The sequence below is a fragment of the Rhinopithecus roxellana genome, chromosome 20 (assembly GCF_007565055.1).
Source record: "Rhinopithecus roxellana isolate Shanxi Qingling chromosome 20, ASM756505v1, whole genome shotgun sequence".
Taxonomy (NCBI): domain Eukaryota; kingdom Metazoa; phylum Chordata; class Mammalia; order Primates; family Cercopithecidae; genus Rhinopithecus; species Rhinopithecus roxellana.
Window position 1 is genome coordinate 18,705,961 of NC_044568.1, and position 19,301 is coordinate 18,725,261.

The 19,301-nt window shown below is 47.5% G+C and overlaps 1 protein-coding gene and 1 non-coding gene across 6 annotated transcripts in view; one reads left to right on the top strand and one right to left on the bottom strand.

Moving 5' to 3' along the window:
• Positions 1–19,301, bottom strand: part of ANKRD11 (ankyrin repeat domain 11) — a 223,393-nt gene that overhangs the window by 169,010 nt on the left and 35,082 nt on the right. The window lies entirely within an intron of this gene.
• On the top strand, positions 985–1,091 carry LOC115895410. Its single transcript, XR_004055606.1, has one exon. It is a non-coding gene; the product is annotated as a U6 spliceosomal RNA (small nuclear RNA).

The window sequence follows — 19,301 nt, forward strand, 5'->3', positions numbered from 1 at the left end:
AATTTGATGGAGGGAGGCAATAGAGCTTCTCTAGAAAATGCTTTGGAATCTGTCTCAGAAATCACCTGTTTGTAGAGATCAAGACTCTTCCTCCATTTTGGCTTGAACTGGATCCTGAGTAAAGGCAATCCCACAAACACTCCTTTATGCACAGCTTCCCCCACACGCTGTTTGCCTCTGTTTCTCTCTCAATACCTCTAGATTTTAGGTCAAAACAAATCTAAGTTTCCACCAGCTGGACGGTATCATTCAGGAATGGTTTTACGCATCGAAGACTCATTTCCAGATGAAGCTGAAACTCCAGGGAGGAGGCCTGTGTCCTACAAAGGCCAGGTGCTGATGCGGTTAGTCCTTTCCTCCCCATCACCCACCAGGAATGTTGCTGGACCCCAGACACTCACAGCAAGTTTCTGCTGTTTCCCCTGCTCCCCAGTGGCAGGAAGGTGTGTGCCCCTTTCTCACTCCAACCCCATCACGGCCTGGCAAGCTTCCAGTGCTCCTGCCCCTTACAGCACAAGCCAGCCACCACTTCCCATAGGCCCTGACACAATCACTGAACACCTCACCACAGCACCCAGGCTTTGCCTCTTTCATTACAGACATAAGCAAGGATTTTTCCTCTAGCCAGGAAATTTTTCAAATGAAGTATTTCATTTTTTTCTTCTTATTTTTTTGAGACAGAATCTCGCTCTGTCATCCAGACTGGGCTGCGGTGGTGCAATCTTGGCTCAGTGTGACCACTGCCTCCCAGGCCCAAGCAATTCTCCTGCCTCAGCCCCCCAAGTAGCCTGGATTACAGGCATGTGTCACCACACCCAGCTAATTTTTATATTTTCAGTAGAAACAGGGTTTCACCCTTACCTCAAGTGATCTGCACGCCTTAGCCTCCAAATTGCTGGGATTACAGGTGCAAGCCACTGCACCCGGCCTTGAATGTGAAGCATTTCAAATCGAACTTGTTCACAGTCAAGGCAAGCATGACATGCTCGCTTTGGCCAGCCCATGTACTAAACATTCGAACAACACAGAGAAGATTAGCATAGCTCCTGTGCAATGATGACATGCAAATCTGTGAAGCATTCCATACTTTAAAAACACATACACAAATTGGGACCTGCACTGCAAGGCATCAGACGCCTTCCAGTCAGTAAGAGACAAGAGATACAAAGGGTGCTCCCATTCCCACAGCAAGCACCACCCTGCACCCAAGTGTCAGCACCACCCACGGGGAAGGATGCCAGACACACACCTACCAGCTGCCTGCCACGCATGTAAAATTCTTTAGGCAATACCCTCCGCACCCAGAAGGCTACCAGACCTGTTAAGCCTTTTCGACCAGTTTTTGCAAGCAAGACAAATGCAATTCTTAAGAGCGGGAACACCCCTTTTTTACATGTAAAGATATACAAGCTGGATGAATCGAATAGGGGTGAAAAGTGATGACCTATGACCAAGACGCATTAAGAAACAGATCCGTGGCTGGGTGCAGTGGCTCACGCCTGTAATCCCAGCACTTTGGGAGGCTGAGGTGGGCGGATCACGAGGTCAGGAGATCGAGACCATCCTGGCTAACATGGTGAAACCCCGTCTCTACCAAAAATACAAAAAATTAGCTGGGCGTGGTGGCAGGCGCCTGTAGTCCCAGCCACTCGGGAGGCTGAGGCAGGAGAATGGCGTGAACCTGGGAAGTGGAGTTTGCAGTGAGCCAAGATCATGCTACTGCACTCCAGCCTGGGCGACAGAGCGAGACTCCGTCTCAGAAAAAAAAAAAAAAAAAAAAAAAAAGAAACAGATCTGCACAGGAAGGTGGAGCACGGCCCGTGAGTGCAGAGCAGGCCTGCTGGAAGGGCAGAGGCTTGTCTTGGAGGACAGTGCCAACAAAGCCTGTGCCAACTACAGCTGCCGGGCCGGGCTGGCGTCAACACCGAAGGAGAGTTGTACAGAGACAAAGCGGCCTGTCAGGCTGGACAGGGAGGCAAAGACTCTGCAAACCAAGAATACAGTTTCCATAGTATGTTGAAACTCACCAAGGCTGGGACAAAGGTTAATGAAAAGTTCAAATCTGAAATAAGTAACAACTCACTTTGGTGTTTTACAAAAAAGGTAGTTAAAATTTGTGTGTTCCTGCATAAAATACTAGTAAGACTCAAAACAGGCAGCTAATGATACGCAAGTTTTAAAATTACAAGCAGAAGAAACAACACTGTGTATGCCCTTCCAGCTGGAAATGCAGTGAGCAGAAGACTGTCTCCGCCAGATCAAAGCTCCTGCCCAAAGCCCGCGGTAGCAACGCGTCCTCCCTGAACTATAACTCTGAACAGGCTGCCACTCACTGCAACTCCCTGCGCATGGCAGACTTGCTGGGAAAAGCAAGTGAGTACTAAACATTTTCTTTGGGCTCCAGAAAGTGCCAATGGTCTACTTTTGCGGGGGACGGGGCGTGTTGGGGTGGGGCGGTTGTGCAGGGTAGGGTTCGCCATCGGCGTTCCCCTGGAGCTAGTCCAGCCCTGGACTTTGATTTCACCTGAAATCTAATCATCAAACCTTCCCCACTGTTTCTTCTCCAAAAGCAAGAAAAGAAAAGCTATCATGAGCATGAGCCCCCTCAGGGTCTATCAGCATGCAAGACTACTTATAGAAATTCTAGGCCGGGCGCGGTGGCTCAAGCCTGTAATCCCAGCACTTTGGGAGGCTGAGACGGGCGGATCACGAGGTCAGGAGATCGAGACCATCCTGGCTAACACGGTGAAACCCCGTCTCTACTAAAAAAAAAATACAAAAATCTAGCCGGGCGAGGTGGCGGGCGCCTGTAGTCCCAGCTACTCAGGAGGCTGAGGCAGGAGAATGGCGTAAACCCAGGAGGCGGAGCTTGCAGTGAGCTGAGATCCGGCCACTGCACTCCAGCCCGGGCAACAGAGCGAGCCTCCGTCTCAAAAAAAAAAAAAAAAAAAAAGAAATTCTACTCCAGGCATGGTGGCTGATGCCTGTAATCCTAGCACTTTGGGAGGATGGCTTGGGCCCATGAGTTCAAGGCCAGGCTGGATAACATAGCCAGATCCCGTCTCTGTTATAAATAAATAAAATGTAAAACAAAGAGGAATTCTACCAAATAAAGATCAACTATGATGCCACAACCAAGTAACCCTGCAGTGTGAGAAATGCATGAGGGGCTTAAGCTCAGGGAACCACCACCTAAAGAAAGAAGCAGAGACCTCAGAGGACATCAGCACAGGAGCAGGAAGGCTCCCACCGGACAGCGGCACACTGCCGCCCCCACAGACCTCCTCAGAGGACATCACCACAGGAGCAGGCACGCTCCCACCAGACAGCGGCACACTGCCACCCCGCAGACCTACCACACAGACCCATTCAGCACCTGCCCTGCACCACCCACCTGGAGGCTCAGCATCCAGGTCTGCTGGCCCCTTGGGTGAGGGTGCCCAGGCACTCACCAACTGAACTCCCCATCTCTCCACAGTAGGCCCAGCTCAGAGGAGGCAAATGTTAACGGCTGATTTCTTCCCAGAAAGCTAAGCCCTTATCCATGTGGCTTGTCTACAAAAGTGAAACAGGCTGTTTGGACATGGCATTAACCAATGTATTAGTAAGTGAAGGGAAGTGAACTGTTTTCTTTAACTAATATATATAGGTCCAACCCTAGTTCAACCACTGCTCAGTCAGTTCAAACCACTGGCTGAGCAAATTCAGCCTCTCTGAGGTTCAGGTAAGCTAAGAGGTCGTCTCCTTGGGGCATAAGATGCTGTCCCTGAAGCAACATCACACCTCTCATGGACATCACTATGCTCCTCCACCACAACCTGCAAACACACCTGGGACCAATGCCCCAGCCCCAACCGTTGACCCACAGAGGCTGGGGATGACCTGTCCTTCTCCAAATGCTCAATCTACTCCAAAGCTGGAAACAAAGACAGCAATCATCACAAGCACAGGGACAATGCCCTACCTGACATCTGAATTCTTACTCTGATACCTCAACATTCCCTTCAATAAAATCAGGAAATAATTGTATCTTAAAAAAAAAAAAAAATGAGTTTGAGGCTGGGCACTGTGGCTCACGTCCATAGTACCAGCACTTTGGGAGGACAAGGCGGGCGGATCACCTGAGGTTGGGAATTCGAGACCAGCCTGACCCACATAGAGAAACCCCATCTCTACTAAAGATACAAAATTAGCCAGGTGTGGTGGTGCCTGTAATCCCAGCTACTCGAGAGGCTGAGCCAGGAGAATCACTTGAACCCAAGAGGCAGACATTGTGGTGAGTGGAGATCGTGCCACTGCACTCCGGCCTGGGCAACAAGAGCGAAACTCCGTCTCAAAAAAAAAAAGTTTAAAAAAAAAATAGACAGATTTGGTTAAAAAAAAAAAAAAAAAAAAGCTTAGTATACGTTCCTGCCTAACAGAATATGATGCTTTGTTTTGTTCTTCAGACGGATCCACACTTAGAACCACTGTCTTTAAAAAAAAAAAAGAAAGAAAAGAAAAGAAAAAGAAAAACTGTTAAAAAAAGGACTTCTAATTGCATTTCATGAAGGCAGTGGGTAGAAAATCCTTGATCAGTCCCTAACTGGGTGTGTTTTCAATGAATGAGCTACTGGGATGCAGAGTGTCGAGAACAAGAAAAAAAGCTTCTAATATGAAAACAGGTGAGGTTCTTCTAAAGCTTCTGTGATATCTGCATCTAAATGGAGTTTCACACTAAGATGGCTAGGTGCAGTGGCTCACACCCATAATCCCAGCACTTTGGGAGGCCCAGACAGGCAGATCGCTTGAGCCCTGGAGTTCGACACCAGCCTGGGCAACATGGCAAAACCCCATCTCTACAAAAAATACAACAATTATCTGGGTGTAGTGGCACGCGTCTGTACTCTCAGCTAACAGGGAGGCTAAGGAGGAAAGATCATTTGAGCTCAGCAAGCAGAGCTGTGATTATGCCACTGCACTCCAGCCTGGGTGACAGCGATACCTTGTCTCAAAAAAACACAAAAACAAAAACAAAAAACAACCCCACAGACTCAATTCTGGCTGCCAGGCCATCGAGGGCTGTGAGGTGAAGCCCTGAGATCCTTGGGGCAGGACCCTGGGCACACAATAACAGTGGCACTGGCCACAGCCACGACCAGCAAGCAGCTCCCTGGCCAGTGAGCACCCAGCGGCCCTTCTCACACACAGCCTCCCACTCACACCTCGAGCATCCGCTTCTCTCCTCCTCCACTCTGCACCACATACCTCACTCACCGGCCAGGGACTGCTTAAAACCTGAATGAAGCAAAGCTTGGAAAGGACCCAACACAACCTGCCACCAACTGAATGCCTGCCACCCTCCCCACCCTACAAAGACACTACATGAGAGCCACCGATCACGTGCCTGCGTGACCCCCACACAAAGGACACACCCATCGTTCCAACCACAAAGCTCCATGTCCAACACCAGTGGCCTCCTCATCTCCAGTGCATATTTGCAATCCATGATTGCCAAAAGTGTAATCCCTATTGCTGCCCTGTCTCCTACTACCCACTTCCTTGCCCTCATTAAACTCCTAAAGACAGTGGTCCCTAGATGCCTCCCGGTCTTCCCTATCCAGTGCCTTATCACAAACACCCCAACACCCTTGTCTCTGCATCAGATATTGCTGAACCTCAACAAGGGGGCCTGAGGTGCCAAAGAAACATCACATAGCACGATCTAGACTGTGGTAACCACAAAGCTGACACCCAAGTCAGAGGGTCTTCATGATCCCCATCCATGCAGCCACATCCCTGCTGTGGTCCACCATCCTACGAGTCAGAGGGTCCTCGTGATCCCCATTCGTGCACCCACACTCCCCTCTGTCATCCACAATCCTACGAGTCAGAGGTTCCTCATGATCCCCGTCCGTGCACCCACATCCCTGCTGTGGTCCACAATCCTACACAATGCTCCACGCTTGGCCTTGTGCTTTAAGTGTCCACACTCTACCTGTTCTCACTCCTCCTAAACAGCCACCTTTGGCCCTAAGAACACTGCATCCAGGCATGCAGGCCCTCAGCTTCCACAATTGCCACCTCCACACCTGCACCTTTTCTCTGGAGGAACCAGGATTCTTCCTGCCCGTGGCCAACCCTTCCAAAAATCCCATCCTTTCCTGTCTACTATGGGAGCCTTGCCACTCATCTCTACTAAGCTTTACTTTCTGCAACATTTGCTACAAAATAACTTTTGTATTTTTTAAACACAGAATATCCTAATACAGGCTGGATGCTGTGACTCATGCCTCTAATTCCAACAGGTAGGGAGACCCAGGCAGGCGGATCATCTGAGGTCAGGAGTTCAAGACCAGCCTGGACAACATGGCGAAACCCCGTCTCTACTAAAAATAGAAAAATTAGCCAGGCATGGTGGCAAGCAACTGTGGTCTCAGCTACTGGGGAGGCTGAGGCAGGAGAATTGCTTGAACCTGGGAGTTGGAGGTTGCAGTGAGCCGAGATCGTGCCATTGCACGCCAGCCTAGACGACAGAGCAAGACTCCATCTCAAAAAAAAAAAAAAAAAAAAAAAAAAAAAAAAATCCTAATACATACCAACTAACACATACTACAAAAATTCCTCTGAAATTCACCTTCAGTTCCTTTCTATAATCCTCAGGGCCCCACAGATCTTTGTGGACCCCACCCTCCCTCCAACGGGTCCCAGCCACACTGCCTCCATCCTGGCCACACCAACCAGCATTTGATGCTTTCCAGAACCAACCACTCTTCTGTGCATCTGGTCAACTCCTACCTCATCCTGCAGAACCCAAGTCAAGAGCCCTCTCCTTGGAAGGCAGGAGGAAGGCCACTGGGCTAAGGTGTCACATGTTCCTAGGGTCACCACTATGCACTTACGTGGCATTTCCCCCCAGTGTATCAAGTCATCTATCCGATGATTCCATCCGTTTTGTTTCTATAAAAAAAAAATAATAAAAAGCAAAAAGGTGCCTGTGGTCCCAGCTACTCGGGAAGCTGAGGCAGGAGAATGACGTAAACCCGGGAGGCGGAGCTTGCAGTGAGCCAAAATGGCACCACTGCACTCCAGCCTGGGCAACAGAGCGAGACTCCGTCTCAAAAAAAAAAAAAAAAAAAAAAACTGCCAAACGCTGCCTCGCCCTCCAGACAGCTGCCTCCTGCATAAGCCTCTGCTTTGCTCGTCTGAGGGCAGGTGTGGAGCGCGTGGAGCAGGACAGGCACTCCTCAGCTCGCAGGTGAGCAGAGCCACATCTTTTCACCACCCCTCCTTGGTCCATGGAGTGCTTAGTTACTGCTCTGCAAGAAATGATGAACTGGAGTCATCTGACCAGTGGCGACCTCGCACCTCACTGACATACTGACATGAGCCAGCCTTCTGCTCTGCGGCTACTGCTTGCTTTCTGCACACAAAAGAACTTTCCATTTCTAAGGCTGAATCTAAAGACATTCTAACATCAACTACACTTAACATTTTTAGTATCATATATAGTAACAACATATATAACTCAAGTGAGATGATGACAGTTTGAACAGCAATGACTAGGTCCGCCCACTTGCAAGAAATTACGACCACATTACAAATACCGTCTGTCTTGAGCTCAGTAGTTCGAGACCAGCCTAGGCAACATGGCCAGACCCCATCGTTACAAAAATTTTAAAAATTAGCCAGGTGTGGTGGTGCCTACCTGAAGCCCCAGCTACTCAGAAGGCTGAGGCAGAAGGATTGCTTGAGCCCAGGAGGTGGAGACTGCAGTAAGCAGTGACTGTACCACTGCACTCCGGCCTGGGCAACAGAGTGAGATTCTGTCTCAAAAAAAAAAAAAGTTGCCTGTCCACAGATATCCTCACTTCAGAGCTGTAAAAAAAACTGTGCACCTTGGAATCAATGAAAAAGATCATAATAACTGTTTTATAGAAATGGTTTTCTCATATCAGGCAAAGAGTTCCTCGAGTTCCTCAAGGCTTGAGTGCCTCATTTGTTTCTCTACCCCAGTATCCTAGGCTAGGGCCTTGGCATACAGTAACCGTTCAACAGATATTTGTTACAAAAATAAAACAAACCATACTCTCAAGGGGTAAACAGTGCCTTCAAGCTGATTCAGGCCAGAAGCTCTCACACATTTCTGAGTATAATCCATGATTAAAAACAAAACCTGGGCCAGACACGGTGGCTCACGTCTGTAATCCCAAAACTTTGGGAGGCCAAGGCAGGCAGATCACGAGGTCAGGATTATCAAGACCATCCTGGCTAACAAGGTTAAACCCCATCTCTACTAAAAAAAAAAATACAAAAAATTAGCCAGGCGTGGTGGTGGGCACCTGTAGTCCCAGCTACTCAGGAGGCTGAGGCAGGAGAATGGCGTGAACTGGGAGGCGGATCTTGCAGTGAGCCGAGATCGCACCACTGCACCTCCAGCCTGAGCGGCAGAGCGAGACTCCGTCTCAAAAAACAAAACCTATGCCTGGGCCGAGACCATGCCACACCTAAGCAAAATGAAACTTTACAGAAATAATATTACCTTATACTACATGGACACACTGGTTTTTCTTTTCTTACAGACAGGGTCTTGCTCTGTCATCCAGGCTGGAGTGTAGTGGCATGATCATAGCTCACTGCAGCCTCAACTTCCTGGGCTCAAAGTGATCCTCCTGCCTCAGCCTCACGAGTAACTGGGACTACAGGCACGCACCACCATGGTCAGCTAGTTTTTCTAAATTTTTCGGAGAGATGGGCATTTCACTATGTTGCCTAGGCTGGCCTAGATAGAACTCCTGGGCTCAAGCCTCCTGCCTCGGCCTCTCAAAGTGCTGGAATTACATGCATGAGCTACCTAACCCTGCCTGATGTTCTCTATTCTATTCCCTTAGGTTTCAAAAAAAGAAAAAAATCTGGCAAGATCCATTCTGCTGTTGTCCCTCTGCCCCACCCAGAAGTTCCTCCAGCCAATGTTTGCTAGATTCACTCATTTAAGTACCATATTCCCCAGTTTTTGCCATTATCATGTGTTCATTACATGTACCAGCATTTATCTAATATTTTCCTAAAATACAGGAACTTTCTCTCTCTCTCTTTTTTTTTTTTATGGAGACAAAGTCTTGCTCTGTCACCCAGGCTGGAGAGCATTGGCACAACCTCAGCTCACTGCAACCACCACCTCCCAGGTTCAAACAATTCTCCTGTCTCAGCCTCCCAAGCAGCTGGGACTACAGGCGCCCGCCACCACACCTGGCTCATTTTTGTATTTTTAGTAGAGATGGGGTTTCACCATATTGCTCAGGCTGGTCTCCAACTCCTGACCTCAGATGATCCCGCCCACCTTGGCCTCCCAAAGTGCTGGGATTACAGGCGTGAGCCACTGGCGCCTGGCTAAGGAGCTCTCTTCTAGCCTGCACTTGCCTTGCTCTAGTCCTTCCCAAGCTCTTCTAACAGGGACCTGTCCAGTCCATCTCCACAGGAACGCAGCCGGTTCCTCTCTAAGGCCCCAACATGGGGCAGGGTGCATACCTGCTGAGGAAGTCCTTGGAGAGTTGGGCCATCTATTCTCTGACTGAGCCTGGGGCTCACTGAAGCAGGGATGACTTTGTCACATGCACCCTTGCAGACAATGTGTACCTTGCCGACAGTGGGCACCTTGACGACAGTGGGTACCTTGCAGACAGTGGGCACAGGAATTCAATAAGCCAGACAGGTGCTGCTTTTAGTTAGGGAGAATATATGTGCAAATTATTCCCATATCATACACAAAGAAAAAGTCTCAACTGTAAAACGAGCAAAAACAGTCCAACGATGAAACCTTTTCTTGAAAATCTGAATTGAAAGGACAAGTTATATTACTGCTCAAGAAAACTTCTCCCTGATCTGTTAGAGTTCACACCATGAGTTCCAAATCACATCAAAGTACTCAAAGCCTTGGCCAAAGCAAACCTACTACAGCATCTCAACACAAATCTCCACTTTCTTTTTTCTTAAATTAGCCTTACTACTGTATTACTAAAACTCTCAAACCAAAAGTTGAAACTAAAAATTGAAGTATTTTATAAATGACATAAGCACAATAATACCTTCCAAATAATCTTCAAATATGCCGAATTAAAAGTAGGCATTTAATTGCACAAATTTAATGAATTTAACATTTAAAAGTAAAGTTGGCTGGGCGCGGTGGCTCAAGCCTGTAATCCCAGCACTTTGGGAGGCCGAGACGGGCGGATCACGAGGTCAGGAGATCGAGACCATCCTGGCTAACACGGTGAAACCCCGTCTCTACTAAAAAATACAAAAAAAAAACTAGCCGGGCGAGGTGGCGGGCGCCTGTGGTCCCAGCTACTTGGAGGCTGAGGCAGGAGAATGGCATAAACCCGGGAGGCGGAGCTTGCAGTGAGCTAAGAACCAGCCACCGCACTCCAGCCCCGGCGACAGAGCGAGACTCCGTCTCAAAAAAAAATAAATAAATAAAAGTAAAGTTAAACTGCTTCTGAGGCCTTACAGTACCCTAAAATCATTCTCAAAGTCCAAGACGAGACTGTGCTGGACTAGCAGTCCTAGAAAAACATTCACCAGCACCGCCCCACCAACCAAAGCACACGTGAGTCCCAGCGTGCGGGCCAAGCCGGAGAGCTCTTTCCATCCCCACCCACCTCTGGCTCACTCTATGAGTACAAGCAAAACTCCACACCCCAGACCTAACATGCCATCTGTTCATGTTTTACTTGCCCACATCACCATTTTATTTAGTTCTTGGTAGCAGCTATCAACCATCATAAAGCAGCTTCTTTTATTCTTTGCTACTTCAAATCACAAATGAAAAAGAAAATGCAAGAATAGAAACACAGAAATGGGCCAGGTGTGGTAGCTCACACCTGTAAGTAATCCCAGCATGTTGGGAGGCTGATGCTGGAGGACTCCTTGAGCCCAGGAATTTAAGACCTGCCAAACCAACACAGTGAAACCCAGTCTCTACAAAAACAAAAACAAAAAAATTTGCAGGCATGAGGAATGGTGGTGCACGCCTGTAGCCCCAGCTACTTGGAGGCTGAGGTGGGAGGATCACTTAAGCTGGGGAGGTCAAGGCTACAGTGAGCCGTGATCCCACCACTGCATTCCATCCTGGGTGACAGAATGAGACCCTGTCTCAGAAAAAAAGAAACACAGACATGGAGAGAGAAGGCAGCTATAATGGGGCAAATTTAAACAAGGATCTTTGAAAATGTGTTTTTTTTTTTTTTAATTATACCCACACACACCTTCCACATTCTTCTATACTTAGAAAGGGAGTGTGCAGGCCAGGCTTGGTGGCTCACGCCTGTAATCCAAGTACTTTGGGAGGCCAAGGCAGGCAGATTACCTGAGGTCAAGAGTTCGAGACCAGCCTGATCAACATGGAGAAACCCCATCTCTAATAAAAATACAAATTTACCCAGGCATGGTGGCGCATGCCTGTAATCCCAGCTACTGAGGAGGCTGAGGCAGGAGAATCACTTGAACCTGGAAGGTGGAGGTTGTAGTGAGCCAAGATCGCATCATTGTACTCCAGACTGGGAAACAAGATCCAAACTCTGTCTCAAAAAAAAGAAAAGAAGTGTGCATACCAACCTGGTAAGCTAGGTAAGGTGCTCACATCTTGGCAACAGAAAGCAGGCGACATGATCAAAGTCACAGACAGGCAGAGCCACACTAAAGAATGCAGTGCTGGCTACAAGTCCCAGCTCCTCCTGCTTCACTGAGCAGCCCGAGGGAGCCCTGCCTGAGCACTGGGGAGCCCTGCCTAAGCAAGGGGAGCCCTGCCTGAGCATTGGGGAGCCTTGTCTAAGCACCGAAGAGTGCTTTATCTCACAACAGGAAAAGGCATTCTTTCACCTCAGTTTCTCAAGAGACCCAGTGACTTCAGGATCTGCAAACAATTGTGTTACTGAATGTGTCACACTCCCCTCCATGCTGCAGGGAAGAACCTGAGTGATGACAGTACGTGATTCTGACTCTGACCCGGACTTCCTCTTAACCTCCACACCCGAATCAAGACCTGAGCGTAGAGCTGGCTCAGACTGGGGAGCCGACTGCTACCTGAAGACACGTCATCAATTCTTTCTACTCTCTTAAAATTCAAGTACCTAAGACATTCACCCCCATTTTGTAAAAAAGCAAACAAAAACATAAGACTCAGAATGCAAGAATACAACTAAGTATACCTGGCTGGAAGAACAGCTTTTACCGTGACACCACCACCCTAATGGGCCCTAAGGACAAAACTTGTGCCTCACCTCCGATGGCGTACAAGTAGTTAGGACTTTCCTGTGACCCTGAACAAATAGCTACAAGTGTAAAGTTCGTTTTAACTCCTATACCCACTGTGTTTTAGTACTGATTGCAGACAAAGGCTGACAATCCCACTAAGCTCTAAGCCTTTCTTGTGATTATCATTCCCAAACTCTCTTTCGCTATGCATACATTTCTAAACTCCTATTTTCTCCAGATTCTCAAAATATTCTATTTTACAGAGACTCCCTATGGTCTCACTATGGTGCCCAGATTGGTCTCTAATTCCTGGCCTCAAGCAATCCTCCTATCCCAGCCTCCAAAATGGCGGGATTACAGGGGTGAGCCACCATGCGCGGCCTGTCAAGACATTCTAAATTCTCTTCTGCTCAATTTAATATCACACAGAAACTAAATATGCCTTCCATCAGCCATAAAAATGACTAATGAAAATGTAAATGACCATGTGGCCCAATCCTGGTTTCCAAGGGAAGACTAGCTGGCTCATCACCCAGCTAAGAGTTATGGCCTAGATGGAGGTGATCACGGGTAAGCAAAGCACTGTTTCTGTAAAGTTTTAGTTTTATTGGAACACAGCCACACACAGGCATACTCATGCTTCAATGGCAAAGTTAAGTAGTTTCAACAGAGAGACCTATGGCTGGCAAAGTTCTTTACCACTTGGTCCTCTGTAGAAAAAGTTTGCCAATGCCTGGCCTACGTCAGAACCCAAACTACACCTCTGCAGACTAGCCTAACGAGTGGGTCAAGTGCTGATAGTCTGAAGGGCATTTCGGGTTTTTGTTTTAAAAGTTAATTATCTGTAAAGACAAATCAATAGAGACAGATAGTAGATTAGTGGTTGCCTGGGGTGTGAACAGATTAACTGTAAATTGACATGAGGGATCTTACTGAAGTGACATTTTTCTAAAATTGTATTATGGTGATGGTTTCACAAATAACGTTTTCTTTTTTGTTTCTGAGACAAAGTCTCACTCTGTTGCCCAGGCAGAAGTGCAGTTGTGTGATAGCTCACTGCAGACTCCGCCTCCCGAGTTTTCAAGCAATCCTCACACCCCAGTCTCCCAAGTAGCTAAGATTACTAAAGGCACACGCCATCAAGCCTGGTTAACTTTTGTATTTTTAGTAAAGACAGAGTTTCGCAATGTTGGCCAGGCTGGTCTCAAACTCCTGACCTCACGTGATCTGCACACCTCAGCCTCCCAAAGTGCTGGGAGGGCCACTGCATCCGGCCCATCTCACAAATCACTTTTACTTTTAGTAAGCAAACTTAACTAAAAGTCACTGAACTGCATACTTAAAATGCATCAATTTATGATGGAAAAAGTATTTCAATGAATCTTAAAAACTGGAAAGAAAAGTCAACTATCTGTATAATTGTACTTTTGTAATCTAAGACCTAAATTTAGGGCACAATCTGCAATAAAATCCTAAGAAATCTTTAAAACGTGTCCAGACGTTCAAAATTTAACCTCTGGTATCAAATAGCTCATTTGCGCTGGGTGTGGTGGCTCACACCGATAATCCCAGCACTTTGGGAGGCCGACGCAGGTGGATCACCTGACGTTGGGAGTTCAAGACCAGCCTGGCCAACATGGTGAAACCCTCTCTCTACTAAAATAAAAAATTACCCAGGCGTGGTGGCGTGTGCCTATAATCCCAGCTACTCGGGAGGCTGAGGCAGAAGAATCGCTTGAACCTGGGATGCAGAGGTTGTAGTGAGCCAAGATCACACCACTGCACTCCAGCCTGGGCAACAGAGCAAGACTCTGTATCAAAAAAACAACTCATTTGCAAGTTAGAGACAGGAATTACAGCAGAGTGCACCCATTACCCCACTTCCCAGGAGACACAAGCCGAGAGGGCAAGTTAAGGAGGACCAACCACGCCTGGTGTCCTACCACCAATGGCTCCAGGAACCCAAAATTCTCTCCCACACCCTGGGTATGATTAAAACCAGTAACACCATTCTGTTAGAAACCACAGAGGGTGAGGATACAGCCGTTTACTTTTTTTTAATCAAGAAAGCTAATCTCAGCACTTTGGGAGGCTGAGGCGGGCAGATCACCTGAGGTCAGGAGTTTGAGACCAGCCTGGCCAACATGGTGAAACCTCATCTCTACTAAAAATACAAAAATTAGCCAGGTGTGGTGGCAGGAGCCTGTAATCTCAGCTCAGGAGGCTGAGGCAGGAGGCAGGAAAGTCTCCAGAACCCGGGAGGCAGAGGTTGCAGTGAGCCGAGATCGTGCCACTGCACTCCAGCCTAGGCAACAGAGAGAGACTCTGTCCCAAAAAATAATTAAATAAATAAAATTGAAGAAAGAATACTTTGATGGTATCTTTGAAAATTAAGAGGTCCTATTCCCCCACTACTTTTAGGTTCTTGTTTTCACATAGTCTTCTTGAAAGAAACTGCACATACCTGCTTTTCCACACAATCACACATGCGCGGATAAACACATATCATCTTTCATTTTATTTTCTAAATAGAGACAGGGTCTCCTTATGTTGAGACCCAGGCTGGTCTCAAACTCCTGGGCTCAAACAATCCTCCCGCCTCGGCCTCCCAAAGTGCTGGCATTACAGATGTGAGCCACCATGCCCAGCTGGCTACACATAACATCTTAAGCACATTTCTTTTTTTTGTTTGTTTTTTGTTTTTTTAATAATAGTATTTAACAAGACAAATACCTTGGCTCCTTTTTGTTTTTATTTTTTTATTTATTTTATTTTTTTTTGAGACGGAGTCTCGCTCTGTCCCCCAGGCTGGAGTGCAGTGGCCGGATCTCAGCTCGCTGCAAGCTCCGCCTCCTGGGTTTACGCCATTCTCTCGCCTCAGCCTCCCGAGTAGCTGGGACTACAGGTGCCCGCCATCTCGCCCAGCTACTTTTTTGTATTTTTTTTTTAGTAGAGACGGGGTTTCACCGTGATAGCCAGGATGGTCTCGATCTCCTGACCTCGTGATCCGCCCGTCTTGGCCTCCCAAAGTGCTGGGATTACAGGCGTGAGCCACCGCGCCCGGCCTCCTTTTTGTTTTTATTGCCCTGCCCTTCAGGGATTAAGTGCATTTCTTAGATACTCTCAAAAACTATTTCTCTGCCATTAAATTTTGTTTCAGCTTGCTTACATCAATGTTTCAAAACCCAGAAATAGGAAAATTATTGCTCGAGGTAAATAACCACGTTTATACCAACTTCCAACTCAAAATGGAAGAGGAATCCCTTAGAGAACACCTATTTCCTTATGAAAGTTTCCTAAAAAATTCTAATAGGAATTTCAACTAAGTTAAAGTACTAATTTAAGTGGCACAAGACAGAATTCTCTCCCTTCCCAGACACTATTACAAGCCAAACCACCTTTCACAGGAACATGTCCTACCTGCCAAGGTGTCCCACAGGACAAAGCTGCTTGCCAGCTGACCACCACTTGTATTGCGTACTTCAAAAAGAGTGGCTAACAGAAAGGAGGCAGGAGAGATGTTCTTTAAATAAAAGCACAAAACATCTTTTCAAGAATGAGAACATACATGGGAAAATACAAGCATAGCACACTCAGGACAATGTGATGTGCTGAAGACACAGTGACGAACAAAGAGACCATATGCCATTGACCTGTCCAAGGAGAACAGAACGTATTACAAAATATGATTGGAGATAGAACTTGTGAATCCGAGGCAGGACTCTGGAGCCCAGGGTCCACTGCTGGCGTCCACTTCCAACTTGTGTGGCCCTGGGCAAGCGGCCCAACTTCTCTATGCCTCAACTGACTGTCTGAGTGGATCTCCATGGAGTACACAGAAGAGCACCCAGCAGGTAGTGCGTGTTTCACAACAACCCTTCCACAATGCAGATGGCATGCACGCTAAACTCATCACAGGGCAGTGCTTCACAACACCCCCTGGCACACCACAGCCAACGCAACCACAGCCATGCCACAAGCAAGAAAGCCTGAAGAGCTGCTCTCAGTCACTGCCCAGCAAGTGTCGGCAGCTGTAGCTTACAGACCAAGGGCCACAGACCACAACTTCTGCAGGCTTGCCTGGGACACATGGGCAGATAAGGAGAGCACCTGAGGCCTGCGCTGAGTCCCACAGCAAGGATCTGACCCACATGGGCACAGAAGGCTTCTACTGCAGGTTGGAGATCTTACATCCTTAACCTAGTGAGTAAAAACACCCTAAAAAAAGGCAAGTTTCTAAAACAATCATACTACACTCAGATAAGCAATTAATTTTTAATAAGCACTGCTCATAAATTAATGCCAATTTTCTCCTTCACAAATTATAAATCTGTCTTAAACCAAGCCACCATGAAAGCGGCTCTAGGTGAGACTCTCAGCAGCTACCACTGCTACAGTTCCTCAAGCTGCTTCCCTGGGTGCTTTTAGGGTTCTGCAAGCTGCTCCCCGGGTGCTTTTAGGGTTCTGCAAGCTGCTCCCCTGGGTGCTTTTAGGGTTCTGCAAGCTGCTCCCCTGGGTGCTATTAGGGTTCCTCATGTTATCTCCCCTTAAGTGATGTAGCAGCAGCGCAGAGCCAACAAAGATGTATAACCTACTCAGTAAGAAAAAACCACAAAGGAGTTACCCGTGCCACATCATGGACAAACCTCAAAACACACCAGGTGGGGATGTAACTGAAAATAGCACAAACGAGAACTCCAAAACTCATTCCTTCCAACAGTGCAATGAGTAACCTGGCAAAAACTGTCAGAATCAACATCTTCAGAACTGTGGAATCTCATCAAAACCAAGCAGAGAACACCTAATGAAAAAGCTGCTCAATTCGGGCAGGAGAGAGCTGTGGTGATGAACCTACCTGCTCACACACACCGTCCTTGGAGACAGCAGCCCCCACTGCTGGTACAAAAGAGAGTGCTGTAGATTCGATTCTCAAAGAATTGAGGCTGTACATTTTGACCTATCTGGTAGGAATGTAAAATGGTGTAGCTGTTGCTGAAATACTCTGGCAATTCCTCAAAAGGTAACCACAGAACTAAAATATGACACGGCAATTCCACTCCGAGGTGTACACCCAAAAAGTATTCAAATGAAAACCTGTGCACACATGCTCACAGCATTATTCAAAACAGTCAAAAAGGTAGAAATAGGTCAGGCGTGGTGGCTCACACCTCTAATCCCAGCACTTTGAAAGGCTGATGCTAGCCAATCACCTGAGGTCAGGAGTTCGAGACCACCCTGGCCAACATGCTGAAATCCCGTCTCTACTAAAAAATAGAAAAATAAAAAAATTAGCCTGGCATGGTGGTAGGCACCTATAGTCCCAGCCACCCGGAAGGCTGAGGCAGGAGAATCACTTGAACCCAGGAGGCAGATGTTGCAGTGAACCGAGATTGCACCACTACACTCCAGACTGGGCAACAGAGCAAGACTCGGTATCAAAAAAAAAGAAGGTGGAAATGGGGCCCAGGTAAGGCGGCTCACACCTGTAATCCCAGCACTTTGGGAGGGCAAGGCAGGTGGATCACCTGAGGTCGGGAGTTCGAGACCAGCCTGATCAACAAGGAGAAACCCTGTCTCTACTAAAAATACAAAATTAGCCCAACGTGGTGGTGCATTCCTGTAATGCCAGCTACTCAGGAGGCTGAGGCAGGAGAATCCCTTAAACCTGGGAGGCAGAGGTTGCAGCGAGCCGAGATCGCGCCACTCCAACCTGGATGACAGAGCAAGACTCCATCTCAAAAAAAATAAGGTGGAAATAAGCCAAGCGTCAATCAAGACATGAATGGGTAAACCTAATGCCTCCACCCAGACAACACAGCATCATCCACAAGTAAACAGGAATAAAATTCCGAGACATACAACACAGCTGGACTCCAAAGACATGTTGCGTGAAGGAAGTTGACCCTAAAGGCCACACATCACATGAGCCCACTCCTAGGAAGTCTCCAGAACAGACAGATCCACAGTGACACAGAGCCAACAAGTGGCTGTAAGAGCTGGGGAGAAGTGGAGCGCTTCCTTCTGGGGAAACGGAAATATCCTGGACTAGAGATAATGGTGCTAGTTGCCCAAAGTTGTAAATGTGCTAACGGCCATGCATGGAACTGTACACATTCAAGTGGTCAGAGCGGTAGGATGTTCGTGATGTGAATCTCACCTCCAGAAAATTAGAGTAGTATGTCAGACTCAAAGACTACAAATTCCAGGCCGGGCACAGTGGCTCACGTCTGTAATCCCAGCGCTTTGGGAGGATGGGGTGGGCGGATCACGAGGTCAGGAGTTCAAGACCAGCCCGGTCAATATGGTAAAACCCTGTCTCTACTAAAAATACAAAAATTAACCGGGCGTGGTGGTGGGCACCTGTAGTCCCAGCTACTCGGGAGGCTAGGACAGAAGAATCACTTGAACTCAGGAGGCAGAGGCTGCAGTGAGCTGAGATCACGCCACTGCACTCCAGCCTGGGTGACAGAGCAAGGCTCCATCCCAAAAAAAAAAAAAAAAAAAAAAAAAAAAGACTACAAACTCCATTAATACGAAATTCTAAAATGAGCAAAACTAATCCATAATAACAGAAAGTGGGCTAGTAGTGCTTGGGGCCGTAGAAGGTTCTGGTTACAAACGGGCATTCTGCAGTGATGGAAACGTCTATGTCAATCTGGTGCTTAAGACGAGGGGTAAGAAAACTGCCAAACTCATCCTACTGTACCTTCTCGAATGGGTGCTTTTATTACATAAAGTATACTGGTATAAACATCACTGAAGAGACATGTGAAACGCACAAGCGTGGAGCTGAATGGAACCACACGAACCAATACACAATCGTCAGATTCAGACCAAGCACCTGGCTGAGACTGCACCTCACAACGAGTTGCTCCCAAAGAAAGATATCCTGGCCAGAGCCCTGGAGACCCTGCTCTGGGGACTGGAGACCGCAGCGATCCGCCCACAGCTCTGTTCTCAGACACCACTGCTGTGGGGTGGCGCTAGAAAAGCAGTGACACAAAAAGAAAAAAGAAAAAAAAAAAAGGTTCCTGAAATGGTTTTTTAGCAGTTTAATCAAAATACAACAC